Source organism: Stegostoma tigrinum, unplaced genomic scaffold (genome assembly GCF_030684315.1).
Source record: "Stegostoma tigrinum isolate sSteTig4 unplaced genomic scaffold, sSteTig4.hap1 scaffold_115, whole genome shotgun sequence".
In the NCBI taxonomy this organism is placed as follows: domain Eukaryota; kingdom Metazoa; phylum Chordata; class Chondrichthyes; order Orectolobiformes; family Stegostomatidae; genus Stegostoma; species Stegostoma tigrinum.
Window position 1 is genome coordinate 1 of NW_026728065.1, and position 14,733 is coordinate 14,733.

Sequence of the window (14,733 nt, forward strand, 5' to 3'; positions counted from 1 at the left end):
GTCAGGGCTGCGGGGGCCAGTCCCTGTGAGCGGGTCAGGGCTGCGGGGGACAGTCCCTGGTCAGCGGGGTCAGGGTTGCGGGGGGACAGTACGTGAGTGGGTCAGGGCGCGGTGGCAAATAGCTGTCAGAGGGTCAGGGCTGCGGGGGCCAGTCCCTGTGAGCGGGTCAGGGCTGCGGGGCCAGTCCTTGTGGCGGGACAGGGCTGCGGGGGCCAGTCCATGTCAGCGGGACAGGGCTGCGGGGGACAGTGCCTGTGATCGTGTCATGGCTGCGGCCAGTCCCTGTGAGCGGGTGAGGGCTGCGGTGGCAAATAGCTGTCAGGGGGTCAGGGCAGCGGGGGCCAGTCCCTGTGAGCGGGTCAGGGCTGCGGGTACCAGTCCCTGTGAGCCGGTCAGGGCTGCGGGGACCAGTCCCTGTGAGCCGGTCAGGCTGCGGGGACCTGTCCCAGTGAGCGGGTCAGGGCTGCGGGGACTAGTCTCTGCCAGGGGATCAGGGCGGGGACCTGTCCCAGTGAGCGGGTCAGGTCTGGGGGGGCCGGTACCTTGTGGCGGGACAGGCTGCAGGGGACAGTGCCTGTGATCGTGTCATGGCTGCGGGGGCCAGTCCCTGTGAGCAGGGTGAGGGCTGCGGGGGCCAGTCCCTGTGAGCGGGTCAGGGCTGCAGGGGCCAGTCCCTGGGAGCGGGCCAGGGCTGCGGGGGCCAGTCCCTGTGAGCCGGCCAGGGCTGCGGGGGCCAGTCCCTGTGGCGGGACAGGGCTGCGGGGGCCAGTCCCTTGTCAGCGGGTGAGGGCTGAGGTGGCAAATAGCTGTCAGGGGGTCAGGGCTGCGGGGGCCAGTCCCTGTGAGCGGGTCAGGGCTGCGGGGACCAGTCGCTGTGAGCGGGTCAGGGCTGCGGGGACCAGTCCCTGTGAGCGGGTCAGGGGCTGCGGGGACCAGTCCCTGTGAGCCAGTCAGGGCTGCGGGGACCAGTCCCTGTGAGCCGGTCAGGGCTGCGGGGACCAGTCCCTATGAGCGGGTCAGGGCTGCGGGGACCAGTCCCTGTGAGCGGGTCAGGGCAGCGGGACGAGTCCCTACCAGGGGGTCAGGGCTGCGGGGAGCAGTCCCTGTGAGCGGGTCAGGGCTGCGGGGGCCAGTCCCATGTGTGCGGGTCAGGGCTGCGGGGGCCAGTCCCTGTGAGCGGGTCAGGGCTGCGGGGGACAGTCCCTTCAGCGGGTCAGGTTGCGGGGACAGTCCGGTGAGTGGGTCAGGGCAGCGGTGGCAAATAGCTGTCAGAGGGTCAGGGCTGCGGGGGCCAGTCCCTGTGAGCGGGTCAGGGCTGAGGGGGCCAGTCCCTGTGGCGGGACAGGGCTGCGGGGGCCAGTCCATGTCAGCGGGACAGGCTGCGGGGGACAGTGCATGTGATCAAGTCATGGCTGCGGGGGCCAGTCCTGTGAGCGGCTGAGGGCTGCGGTGGCAAATAGCTGTCAGGGGGTCAGGGCAAGGGGGCCAGTCCCTGTGAGCGGGTCAGGGCTGCGGGTACCAGTCCCTGTGAGCCGGTCAGGGCTGCGGGGACCAGTCCCTGTGTGCCGGTCAGGGCTGCGGGGACCTGTCCCTGTGAGCGGGTCAGGGCTGCGGGGACCAGTCCCTGCCATGGGGATCAGGGCTGCGGGGACCAGTCCCTGTGAGCGGGTCAGGGGCTGCGGGGGCCAGTCCCTGTGAGCGGGTCAGGGCTGCGGGGGACAGTCCCTGTCAGCGGGTCAGGGCTGGGGGGGACAGTCCCTGTCAGCGGGTCAGGGCTGCGGTGGCAAATAGCGGTCAGAGGGTCAGGGCTGCGGGGGCCAGTCCCTGTGATCGGGTCAGGGCTGCGGGGGGCCAGTCCCTGTGGCGGGACAGGGCTGCGGGGGCCAGTCCATGTCAGCGGGACAGGGCTGCGGGGGGACAGTGCCTGTGATCGTGTCATGGCCGCTGGAACCAGTCCCTGTGAGCCGGTCAGGGCTGCGGGGATCAGTTCCTGTGAGCGGGTCAGGGCTGCGGGAACCAGTCCCTGTGAGCGGGTCAGGCTGCGGGGACCAGTCCTGTCAGGGGGTCAGGGCTTGCGGGGTCCAGTCCTGTGAGCGGGTCAGGGCTGCGGGGGCAAATAGCTGTCAGGGGGTCAGGGCTGCGGGGGCCAGTCCCTGGGAGCGGGTCAGGGCTGCGGGGACCAGTCCCTGTGAGCGGGTCAGGGCTGCAGGGACCAGTCCCTGTGAGGGGGTCAGGGCTGCGGGGACCAGTCCCTGTGAGCGGGTCAGGGCTGCGGGGGGCAAGTCCCTGGGAGCGGGTCAGGGCTGCGGGGGCCAGTCCCTGTGAGCGGGTCAGGGCGGCGGGGACCAGTCACTGTGAGCCGGTCAGGGCTGCGGGACAAGTCCCTGTGAGCGGGTCAGGGCGGCGGGGGACAGTCCCTGTTAGCGGGTCAGGGCCTGCGGTGGCAAATCGCTGTCAGGTGGTCAGAGCTGCGGGGGGACCAGTCCCTGTGAGCGGGTCAGGGGCTGCGGGGACCAGTCCCTGTGAGCCGGTCAGGGCTGCGGGGACCAGTCCCTGTGAGCCGGTCAGGGCTGCGGGGACCAGTCCCTGTGAGCCAGTCAGGGCTGCGGGGACCAGTCCCTGTGAGCGGGACAGGGCTGCGGGGACCTGTCGCTGTGAGCGGGTCAGGGGCTGCGGGGACCAGTCCCTGTCAGAGGGTCAGGGCTGCGGGGACCAGTCCCCTGTGAGCGGGTCAGGGCTGCGGGGGACAGTCCCTGTGATCGGGTCATGGCCGCTGGAACCCAGTCCCTGTGAGCCGGTCAGGGCTGCGGGGATCAGTTCCTGTGAGCGGGTCAGGGCTGCGGGAACCAGTCCCTGTGAGCGGGTCAGGGCTGCGGGGACAGTCCCTGTCATGGGGTCAGGGCTTGCGGGGTCCAGTCCCCTGTGAGCGGGTCAGGGCTGCGGGGGCAAATAGCTGTCAGGGGGTCAGGGCTGCGGGGGCCAGTCCCTGGGAGCGGGTCAGGGCTGCGGGGACCAGTCCCTGTGAGCGGGTCAGGGCTGCAGGGACCAGTCCCTGTGAGGGGGTCAGGGCTGCGGGAACCAGTCCCTGTGAGCGGGTCAGGGCTGCGGGGACCAGACCCTACCAGGGGGTCAGGGCTGCGGGGACCAAGTCCCTGTGAGCGGGTCAGGGCTGCGGGGGCCAGTCCCTGTGAGCGGGTCAGGGCTGCGGGGGACAGTCCCTTCAGCGGGTCAGGGTTGCGGGGATAGTCCCGGTGAGTGGGTCAGGGCAGCGGTGGCAAATAGCTGTCAGAGGGTAAGGGCTGCGGGGGCCAGTACCTGTGAGCGGGGTCAGGGCCGCGGGGGCCAGTCCCTGTGGCGGGGACAGGGCTGCGGGGGGCCAGTCCATGTCAGCGGGACAGGGCTGCGGGGGACAGTGCCTGTGATCAAGTCATGGCTGCGGGGCCCAGTCCCTGTGAGCGGGTCAGGCTGCGGGGACCAGTCCCTGTGGAGCGGGGTCAGGGCTGCGGGGACCAGTCCCTGTGAGCGGGTCAGGGCTGCGGGGGACCAGTCCCTGTCAGGGGGTCAGGGCTGCGGTGACCAGTCCCTGTGAGCGGGTCAGGGCTGCGGGGGCCAGTCCCTGTGAGCGGGTCAGGGCTGCGGAGGCCAGTCCCTGTGAGTGGGTCAGGGGCTGCGCGGGCCGGTGCCTGTGAGCGGGTCAGTGCTGCGGGGACCAGTCCCTGTGAGCGGGTCAGGGCTTGCGGGGACCTGTCCCTGTGAGCCAGTCAGGGCTGCGGGGACCATTCCCTGTGAGCCAGTCAGGGCCGCGGGCCCAGTCCCTGTGAGCGGGACAGGGCTGCGGCGACCTGTCGCTGTGAGCGGGTCATGGCTGCGGGGACCAGTCCCTGTCAGAGGGTCAGGGCTGCGGGGACCAGTCCCTGTGAGCGGGTCAGGGCTGCGGGGGACAGTCCCTGTGATCGGGTCATGGCCGCTGGAACCAGTCCCTGTGAGCCGGTCAGGGCTGCGGGGATCAGTTCCTGGTGAGCGGGTCAGGGCTGCGGGAACCAGTCCCTGTGAGCGGGTCAGGGCTGCGGGGACCAGTCCCTGTCAGGGGGTCAGGGCTTGCGGGGTCCAGTCCCTGTGAGCGGGGTCAGGGCTGCGGGGGCAAATAGCTGTCAGGGGGTCAGGGCTGCGGGGGCCCAGTCCCTGGGAGCGGGGTCAGGGCTGCGGGGGACCAGTCCCTGTGAGCGGGTCAGGGCTGCAGGGACCAGTCCCTGTGAGGGGGTCAGGGCTGCGGGAACCAGTCCCTGTGAGCGGGTCAGGGCTGCGGGGACCAGTCCCTTGTCAGGGGGTCAGGGCTTGCGGGGTCCAGTCCCTGTGAGCGGGTCAGGGCTGCGGGGGCAAATAGCTGTCAGGGGGTCAGGGCTGCGGGGGCCAGTCCCTGGGAGCGGGGTCAGGGCTGCGGGGACCAGTCCCTGTGAGCGGGTCAGGGCTGCAGGGGCCAGTCCCTGTGAGGGGGTCAGGGCTGCGGGGACCAGTCCCTGTGAGCGGGTCAGGGCTGCGGGGGCAAGTCCCTGGGAGCGGGTCTGGGCTGCGGGGGCCAGTCCCTGTGAGCGGGTCAGGGCGGCGGGGACCAGTCACTGTGAGCCGGTCAGGGCTGCGGGGACAAGTCCCTGTGAGCGGGTCAGGGCGGCGGGGGACAGTCCCTGTTAGCGGGTCAGGGCTGCGGTGGCAAATCGCTGTCAGGGGGTCAGAGCTGCGGGGACCAGTCCCTGTGAGCGGGTCAGGGCTGCGGGGACCAGTCCCTGTGAGCGGTCAGGGCTGCGGGGACCAGTCCCTGTGAGCCGGTCAGGGCTGCGGGGACCAGTCCCTGTGAGCAGTCAGGCTGCGGGGACCAGTCCCTGTGAGCGGGACAGGGCTGCGGGGACCTGTCGCTGTGAGCGGGTCAGGGCTGCGGGGACCCTGTCGCTGTGAGCGGGGTCAGGGCTGCGGGGACCAGTCCCTGTCAGAGGGTCAGGGCTGCGGGGACCAGTCCCTGTGAGCGGGTCAGGGCTGCGGGGGACAGTCCCTGTGATCGGGTCATGGCCGCTGGAACCAGTCCCTGTGAGCCGGTCAGGGCTGCGGGGATCAGTTCCTGTGAGCGGGTCAGGGCTGCGGGAACCAGTCCCTGTGAGCGGGTCAGGGCTGCGGGGACCAGTCCCTGTCAGGGGGTCAGGGCTTGCGGGGTCCAGTCCCTGTGAGCGGGTCAGGGCTGCGGGGGCAAATAGCTGTCAGGGGGTCAGGGCTGCGGGGGCCAGTCCCTGGGAGCGGGTCAGGGCTGCGGGGACCAGTCCCTGTGAGCGGGTCAGGGCTGCAGGGACCAGTCCCTGTGAGGGGGTCAGGGCTGCGGGAACCAGTCCCTGTGAGCGGGTCAGGGCTGCGGGGACCAGTCCCTGTCAGGGGGTCAGGGCTTGCGGGGTCCAGTCCCTGTGAGCGGGTCAGGGCTGCGGGGGCAAATAGCTGTCAGGGGGTCAGGGCTGCGGGGGCGAGTCCCTGGGAGCAGGTCAGGGCTGCGGGGACCTGTCCCTGTGAGCGGGTCAGGGCTGCAGGGACCAGTCCCTGTGAGGGGGTCAGGGCTGCGGGGACCAGTCCCTGTGAGCGGGTCAGGGCTGCGGGGGCAAGTCCCTGGGAGCGGGTCAGGGCTGCGGGGGCCAGTCCCTGTGAGCGGGTCAGGGCGGCGGGGACCAGTCACTGTGAGCCGGTCAGGGCTGCGGGGACAAGTCCCTGTGAGCGGGTCAGGGCGGCGGGGGACAGTCCCTGTTAGCGGGTCAGGGCTGCGGTGGCAAATCGCTGTCAGGGGGTCAGAGCTGCGGGGACCAGTCCCTGTGAGCGGGTCAGGGCTGCGGGGGCCAGTCCCTGTAAGCGGGTCAGGGCTGCGGGGGCCAGTCCCTGTGATCGGGTCATGGCTGCGGGGGCCAGTCCATGTGAGCGGGCCAGGGCTGCGGGGGCCAGTCCCTGTGAGCGGGCCAGGGCTGCGGGGGCCAGTCCCTGTGAGCGGGCCAGGGCTGCGGGGGCCAGTCCCTGTGAGCGGGCCAGGGCTGCGGGGGCCAGTCCCTGTGAGCGGGCCAGGGCTGCGGGGGCCAGTCCCTGTGAGCGGGTCAGGGCTGCGGGGGCCAGTCCCTGTGAGCGGGTCAGGGCTGCGGGGGACAGTCCCTGTCAGCGGGTCAGGGTTGCGGGGGACAGTACCGGTGAGTGGGTCAGGGCAGCGGTGGCAAATAGCTGTCAGAGGGTCAGGGCTGCGGGGGCCAGTCCCTGTGAGCGGGTCAGGGCTGCGGGGGCCAGTCCTTGTGGCGGGACAGGGCTGCGGGGGCCAGTCCATGTCAGCGGGACAGGGCTGCGGGGGACAGTGCCTGTGATCGTGTCATGGCTGCGGGCCCAGTCCCTGTGAGCGGGTGAGGGCTGCGGTGGCAAATAGCTGTCAGGGGGTCAGGGCAGCGGGGGCCAGTCCCTGTGAGCGGGTCAGGGCTGCGGGTACCAGTCCCTGTGAGCCGGTCAGGGCTGCGGGGACCAGTCCCTGTGAGCCGGTCAGGGCTGCGGGGACCTGTCCCAGTGAGCGGGTCAGGGCTGCGGGGACTAGTCTCTGCCAGGGGATCAGGGCGGGGACCTGTCCCAGTGAGCGGGTCAGGTCTGGGGGGGCCGGTACCTGTGGCGGGACAGGGCTGCAGGGGACAGTGCCTGTGATCGTGTCATGGCTGCGGGGGCCAGTCCCTGTGAGCGGGTGAGGGCTGCGGGGGCCAGTCCCTGTGAGCGGGTCAGGGCTGCAGGGGCCAGTCCCTGGGAGCGGGCCAGGGCTGCGGGGGCCAGTCCCTGTGAGCCGGCCAGGGCTGCGGGGGCCAGTCCCTGTGGCGGGACAGGGCTGCGGGGGCCAGTCCTTGTCAGCGGGTGAGGGCTGAGGTGGCAAATAGCTGTCAGGGGGTCAGGGCTGCGGGGGCCAGTCCCTGTGAGCGGGTCAGGGCTGCGGGGACCAGTCGCTGTGAGCGGGTCAGGGCTGCGGGGACCAGTCCCTGTGAGCGGGTCAGGGCTGCGGGGACCAGTCCCTGTGAGCCAGTCAGGGCTGCGGGGACCAGTCCCTGTGAGCCGGTCAGGGCTGCGGGGACCAGTCCCTATGAGCGGGTCAGGGCTGCGGGGACCAGTCCCTGTGAGCGGGTCAGGGCAGCGGGGACGAGTCCCTACCAGGGGGTCAGGGCTGCGGGGAGCAGTCCCTGTGAGCGGGTCAGGGCTGCGGGGGCCAGTCCCTGTGAGCGGGTCAGGGCTGCGGGGGCCAGTCCCTGTGAGCGGGTCAGGGCTGCGGGGGACAGTCCCTTCAGCGGGTCAGGGTTGCGGGGGACAGTCCCGGTGAGTGGGTCAGGGCAGCGGTGGCAAATAGCTGTCAGAGGGTCAGGGCTGCGGGGGCCAGTCCCTGTGAGCGGGTCAGGGCTGAGGGGGCCAGTCCCTGTGGCGGGACAGGGCTGCGGGGGCCAGTCCATGTCAGCGGGACAGGGCTGCGGGGGACAGTGCCTGTGATCAAGTCATGGCTGCGGGGGCCAGTCCCTGTGAGCGGCTGAGGGCTGCGGTGGCAAATAGCTGTCAGGGGGTCAGGGCAACGGGGGCCAGTCCCTGTGAGCGGGTCAGGGCTGCGGGTACCAGTCCCTGTGAGCCGGTCAGGGCTGCGGGGACCAGTCCCTGTGTGCCGGTCAGGGCTGCGGGGACCTGTCCCTGTGAGCGGGTCAGGGCTGCGGGGACCAGTCCCTGCCAGGGGATCAGGGCTGCGGGGACCAGTCCCTGTGAGCGGGTCAGGGCTGCGGGGGCCAGTCCCTGTGAGCGGGTCAGGGCTGCGGGGGACAGTCCCTGTCAGCGGGTCAGGGCTGGGGGGGACAGTCCCTGTCAGCGGGTCAGGGCTGCGGTGGCAAATAGCGGTCAGAGGGTCAGGGCTGCGGGGGCCAGTCCCTGTGATCGGGTCAGGGCTGCGGGGGCCAGTCCCTGTGGCGGGACAGGGCTGCGGGGGCCAGTCCATGTCAGCGGGACAGGGCTGCGGGGGACAGTGCCTGTGATCGTGTCATGGCCGCTGGAACCAGTCCCTGTGAGCCGGTCAGGGCTGCGGGGATCAGTTCCTGTGAGCGGGTCAGGGCTGCGGGAACCAGTCCCTGTGAGCGGGTCAGGGCTGCGGGGACCAGTCCCTGTCAGGGGGTCAGGGCTTGCGGGGTCCAGTCCCTGTGAGCGGGTCAGGGCTGCGGGGGCAAATAGCTGTCAGGGGGTCAGGGCTGCGGGGGCCAGTCCCTGGGAGCGGGTCAGGGCTGCGGGGACCAGTCCCTGTGAGCGGGTCAGGGCTGCAGGGACCAGTCCCTGTGAGGGGGTCAGGGCTGCGGGGACCAGTCCCTGTGAGCGGGTCAGGGCTGCGGGGGCAAGTCCCTGGGAGCGGGTCAGGGCTGCGGGGGCCAGTCCCTGTGAGCGGGTCAGGGCGGCGGGGACCAGTCACTGTGAGCCGGTCAGGGCTGCGGGGACAAGTCCCTGTGAGCGGGTCAGGGCGGCGGGGGACAGTCCCTGTTAGCGGGTCAGGGCTGCGGTGGCAAATCGCTGTCAGGTGGTCAGAGCTGCGGGGACCAGTCCCTGTGAGCGGGTCAGGGCTGCGGGGACCAGTCCCTGTGAGCCGGTCAGGGCTGCGGGGACCAGTCCCTGTGAGCCGGTCAGGGCTGCGGGGACCAGTCCCTGTGAGCCAGTCAGGGCTGCGGGGACCAGTCCCTGTGAGCGGGACAGGGCTGCGGGGACCTGTCGCTGTGAGCGGGTCAGGGCTGCGGGGACCAGTCCCTGTCAGAGGGTCAGGGCTGCGGGGACCAGTCCCTGTGAGCGGGTCAGGGCTGCGGGGGACAGTCCCTGTGATCGGGTCATGGCCGCTGGAACCAGTCCCTGTGAGCCGGTCAGGGCTGCGGGGATCAGTTCCTGTGAGCGGGTCAGGGCTGCGGGAACCAGTCCCTGTGAGCGGGTCAGGGCTGCGGGGACCAGTCCCTGTCATGGGGTCAGGGCTTGCGGGGTCCAGTCCCTGTGAGCGGGTCAGGGCTGCGGGGGCAAATAGCTGTCAGGGGGTCAGGGCTGCGGGGGCCAGTCCCTGGGAGCGGGTCAGGGCTGCGGGGACCAGTCCCTGTGAGCGGGTCAGGGCTGCAGGGACCAGTCCCTGTGAGGGGGTCAGGGCTGCGGGAACCAGTCCCTGTGAGCGGGTCAGGGCTGCGGGGACCAGACCCTACCAGGGGGTCAGGGCTGCGGGGACCAGTCCCTGTGAGCGGGTCAGGGCTGCGGGGGCCAGTCCCTGTGAGCGGGTCAGGGCTGCGGGGGACAGTCCCTTCAGCGGGTCAGGGTTGCGGGGGATAGTCCCGGTGAGTGGGTCAGGGCAGCGGTGGCAAATAGCTGTCAGAGGGTAAGGGCTGCGGGGGCCAGTACCTGTGAGCGGGTCAGGGCCGCGGGGGCCAGTCCCTGTGGCGGGACAGGGCTGCGGGGGCCAGTCCATGTCAGCGGGACAGGGCTGCGGGGGACAGTGCCTGTGATCAAGTCATGGCTGCGGGGCCCAGTCCCTGTGAGCGGGTCAGGGCTGCGGGGACCAGTCCCTGTGAGCGGGTCAGGGCTGCGGGGACCAGTCCCTGTGAGCGGGTCAGGGCTGCGGGGACCAGTCCCTGTCAGGGGGTCAGGGCTGCGGTGACCAGTCCCTGTGAGCGGGTCAGGGCTGCGGGGGCCAGTCCCTGTGAGCGGGTCAGGGCTGCGGAGGCCAGTCCCTGTGAGTGGGTCAGGGCTGCGCGGGCCGGTGCCTGTGAGCGGGTCAGTGCTGCGGGGACCAGTCCCTGTGAGCGGGTCAGGGCTGCGGGGACCTGTCCCTGTGAGCCAGTCAGGGCTGCGGGGACCATTCCCTGTGAGCCAGTCAGGGCCGCGGGGCCCAGTCCCTGTGAGCGGGACAGGGCTGCGGCGACCTGTCGCTGTGAGCGGGTCATGGCTGCGGGGACCAGTCCCTGTCAGAGGGTCAGGGCTGCGGGGACCAGTCCCTGTGAGCGGGTCAGGGCTGCGGGGGACAGTCCCTGTGATCGGGTCATGGCCGCTGGAACCAGTCCCTGTGAGCCGGTCAGGGCTGCGGGGATCAGTTCCTGTGAGCGGGTCAGGGCTGCGGGAACCAGTCCCTGTGAGCGGGTCAGGGCTGCGGGGACCAGTCCCTGTCAGGGGGTCAGGGCTTGCGGGGTCCAGTCCCTGTGAGCGGGTCAGGGCTGCGGGGGCAAATAGCTGTCAGGGGGTCAGGGCTGCGGGGGCCAGTCCCTGGGAGCGGGTCAGGGCTGCGGGGACCAGTCCCTGTGAGCGGGTCAGGGCTGCAGGGACCAGTCCCTGTGAGGGGGTCAGGGCTGCGGGAACCAGTCCCTGTGAGCGGGTCAGGGCTGCGGGGACCAGTCCCTGTCAGGGGGTCAGGGCTTGCGGGGTCCAGTCCCTGTGAGCGGGTCAGGGCTGCGGGGGCAAATAGCTGTCAGGGGGTCAGGGCTGCGGGGGCCAGTCCCTGGGAGTGGGTCAGGGCTGCGGGGACCAGTCCCTGTGAGCGGGTCAGGGCTGCAGGGGCCAGTCCCTGTGAGGGGGTCAGGGCTGCGGGGACCAGTCCCTGTGAGCGGGTCAGGGCTGCGGGGGCAAGTCCCTGGGAGCGGGTCTGGGCTGCGGGGGCCAGTCCCTGTGAGCGGGTCAGGGCGGCGGGGACCAGTCACTGTGAGCCGGTCAGGGCTGCGGGGACAAGTCCCTGTGAGCGGGTCAGGGCGGCGGGGGACAGTCCCTGTTAGCGGGTCAGGGCTGCGGTGGCAAATCGCTGTCAGGGGGTCAGAGCTGCGGGGACCAGTCCCTGTGAGCGGGTCAGGGCTGCGGGGACCAGTCCCTGTGAGCCGGTCAGGGCTGCGGGGACCAGTCCCTGTGAGCCGGTCAGGGCTGCGGGGACCAGTCCCTGTGAGCCAGTCAGGGCTGCGGGGACCAGTCCCTGTGAGCGGGACAGGGCTGCGGGGACCTGTCGCTGTGAGCGGGTCAGGGCTGCGGGGACCTGTCGCTGTGAGCGGGTCAGGGCTGCGGGGACCAGTCCCTGTCAGAGGGTCAGGGCTGCGGGGACCAGTCCCTGTGAGCGGGTCAGGGCTGCGGGGGACAGTCCCTGTGATCGGGTCATGGCCGCTGGAACCAGTCCCTGTGAGCCGGTCAGGGCTGCGGGGATCAGTTCCTGTGAGCGGGTCAGGGCTGCGGGAACCAGTCCCTGTGAGCGGGTCAGGGCTGCGGGGACCAGTCCCTGTCAGGGGGTCAGGGCTTGCGGGGTCCAGTCCCTGTGAGCGGGTCAGGGCTGCGGGGGCAAATAGCTGTCAGGGGGTCAGGGCTGCGGGGGCCAGTCCCTGGGAGCGGGTCAGGGCTGCGGGGACCAGTCCCTGTGAGCGGGTCAGGGCTGCAGGGACCAGTCCCTGTGAGGGGGTCAGGGCTGCGGGAACCAGTCCCTGTGAGCGGGTCAGGGCTGCGGGGACCAGTCCCTGTCAGGGGGTCAGGGCTTGCGGGGTCCAGTCCCTGTGAGCGGGTCAGGGCTGCGGGGGCAAATAGCTGTCAGGGGGTCAGGGCTGCGGGGGCCAGTCCCTGGGAGCAGGTCAGGGCTGCGGGGACCTGTCCCTGTGAGCGGGTCAGGGCTGCAGGGACCAGTCCCTGTGAGGGGGTCAGGGCTGCGGGGACCAGTCCCTGTGAGCGGGTCAGGGCTGCGGGGGCAAGTCCCTGGGAGCGGGTCAGGGCTGCGGGGGCCAGTCCCTGTGAGCGGGTCAGGGCGGCGGGGACCAGTCACTGTGAGCCGGTCAGGGCTGCGGGGACAAGTCCCTGTGAGCGGGTCAGGGCGGCGGGGGACAGTCCCTGTTAGCGGGTCAGGGCTGCGGTGGCAAATCGCTGTCAGGGGGTCAGAGCTGCGGGGACCAGTCCCTGTGAGCGGGTCAGGGCTGCGGGGGCCAGTCCCTGTAAGCGGGTCAGGGCTGCGGGGGCCAGTCCCTGTGATCGGGTCATGGCTGCGGGGGCCAGTCCATGTGAGCGGGCCAGGGCTGCGGGGGCCAGTCCCTGTGAGCGGGCCAGGGCTGCGGGGGCCAGTCCCTGTGAGCGGGCCAGGGCTGCGGGGGCCAGTCCCTGTGAGCGGGCCAGGGCTGCGGGGGCCAGTCCCTGTGAGCGGGCCAGGGCTGCGGGGGCCAGTCCCTGTGAGCGGGTCAGGGCTGCGGGGGCCAGTCCCTGTGAGCGGGTCAGGGCTGCGGGGGACAGTCCCTGTCAGCGGGTCAGGGTTGCGGGGGACAGTACCGGTGAGTGGGTCAGGGCAGCGGTGGCAAATAGCTGTCAGAGGGTCAGGGCTGCGGGGGCCAGTCCCTGTGAGCGGGTCAGGGCTGCGGGGGCCAGTCCTTGTGGCGGGACAGGGCTGCGGGGGCCAGTCCATGTCAGCGGGACAGGGCTGCGGGGGACAGTGCCTGTGATCGTGTCATGGCTGCGGGCCCAGTCCCTGTGAGCGGGTGAGGGCTGCGGTGGCAAATAGCTGTCAGGGGGTCAGGGCAGCGGGGGCCAGTCCCTGTGAGCGGGTCAGGGCTGCGGGTACCAGTCCCTGTGAGCCGGTCAGGGCTGCGGGGACCAGTCCCTGTGAGCCGGTCAGGGCTGCGGGGATCTGTCCCAGTGAGCGGGTCAGGGCTGCGGGGACTAGTCTCTGCCAGGGGATCAGGGCGGGGACCTGTCCCAGTGAGCGGGTCAGGTCTGGGGGGGCCGGTACCTGTGGCGGGACAGGGCTGCAGGGGACAGTGCCTGTGATCGTGTCATGGCTGCGGGGGCCAGTCCCTGTGAGCGGGTGAGGGCTGCGGGGGCCAGTCCCTGTGAGCGGGTCAGGGCTGCAGGGGCCAGTCCCTGGGAGCGGGCCAGGGCTGCGGGGGCCAGTCCCTGTGAGCCGGCCAGGGCTGCGGGGGCCAGTCCCTGTGGCGGGACAGGGCTGCGGGGGCCAGTCCTTGTCAGCGGGTGAGGGCTGAGGTGGCAAATAGCTGTCAGGGGGTCAGGGCTGCGGGGGCCAGTCCCTGTGAGCGGGTCAGGGCTGCGGGGACCAGTCGCTGTGAGCGGGTCAGGGCTGCGGGGACCAGTCCCTGTGAGCGGGTCAGGGCTGCGGGGACCAGTCCCTGTGAGCCAGTCAGGGCTGCGGGGACCAGTCCCTGTGAGCCGGTCAGGGCTGCGGGGACCAGTCCCTATGAGCGGGTCAGGGCTGCGGGGACCAGTCCCTGTGAGCGGGTCAGGGCAGCGGGGACGAGTCCCTACCAGGGGGTCAGGGCTGCGGGGAGCAGTCCCTGTGAGCGGGTCAGGGCTGCGGGGGCCAGTCCCTGTGAGCGGGTCAGGGCTGCGGGGGCCAGTCCCTGTGAGCGGGTCAGGGCTGCGGGGGACAGTCCCTTCAGCGGGTCAGGGTTGCGGGGGACAGTCCCGGTGAGTGGGTCAGGGCAGCGGTGGCAAATAGCTGTCAGAGGGTCAGGGCTGCGGGGGCCAGTCCCTGTGAGCGGGTCAGGGCTGAGGGGGCCAGTCCCTGTGGCGGGACAGGGCTGCGGGGGCCAGTCCATGTCAGCGGGACAGGGCTGCGGGGGACAGTGCCTGTGATCAAGTCATGGCTGCGGGGGCCAGTCCCTGTGAGCGGCTGAGGGCTGCGGTGGCAAATAGCTGTCAGGGGGTCAGGGCAACGGGGGCCAGTCCCTGTGAGCGGGTCAGGGCTGCGGGTACCAGTCCCTGTGAGCCGGTCAGGGCTGCGGGGACCAGTCCCTGTGTGCCGGTCAGGGCTGCGGGGACCTGTCCCTGTGAGCGGGTCAGGGCTGCGGGGACCAGTCCCTGCCAGGGGATCAGGGCTGCGGGGACCAGTCCCTGTGAGCGGGTCAGGGCTGCGGGGGCCAGTCCCTGTGAGCGGGTCAGGGCTGCGGGGGACAGTCCCTGTCAGCGGGTCAGGGCTGGGGGGGACAGTCCCTGTCAGCGGGTCAGGGCTGCGGTGGCAAATAGCGGTCAGAGGGTCAGGGCTGCGGGGGCCAGTCCCTGTGATCGGGTCAGGGCTGCGGGGGCCAGTCCCTGTGGCGGGACAGGGCTGCGGGGGCCAGTCCATGTCAGCGGGACAGGGCTGCGGGGGACAGTGCCTGTGATCGTGTCATGGCCGCTGGAACCAGTCCCTGTGAGCCGGTCAGGGCTGCGGGGATCAGTTCCTGTGAGCGGGTCAGGGCTGCGGGAACCAGTCCCTGTGAGCGGGTCAGGGCTGCGGGGACCAGTCCCTGTCAGGGGGTCAGGGCTTGCGGGGTCCAGTCCCTGTGAGCGGGTCAGGGCTGCGGGGGCAAATAGCTGTCAGGGGGTCAGGGCTGCGGGGGCCAGTCCCTGGGAGCGGGTCAGGGCTGCGGGGACCAGTCCCTGTGAGCGGGTCAGGGCTGCAGGGACCAGTCCCTGTGAGGGGGTCAGGGCTGCGGGGACCAGTCCCTGTGAGCGGGTCAGGGCTGCGGGGGCAAGTCCCTGGGAGCGGGTCAGGGCTGCGGGGGCCAGTCCCTGTGAGCGGGTCAGGGCGGCGGGGACCAGTCACTGTGAGCCGGTCAGGGCTGCGGGGACAAGTCCCTGTGAGCGGGTCAGGGCGGCGGGGGACAGTCCCTGTTAGCGGGTCAGGGCTGCGGTGGCAAATCGCTGTCAGGTGGTCAGAGCTGCGGGGACCAGTCCCTGTGAGCGGGTCAGGGCTGCGGGGACCAGTCC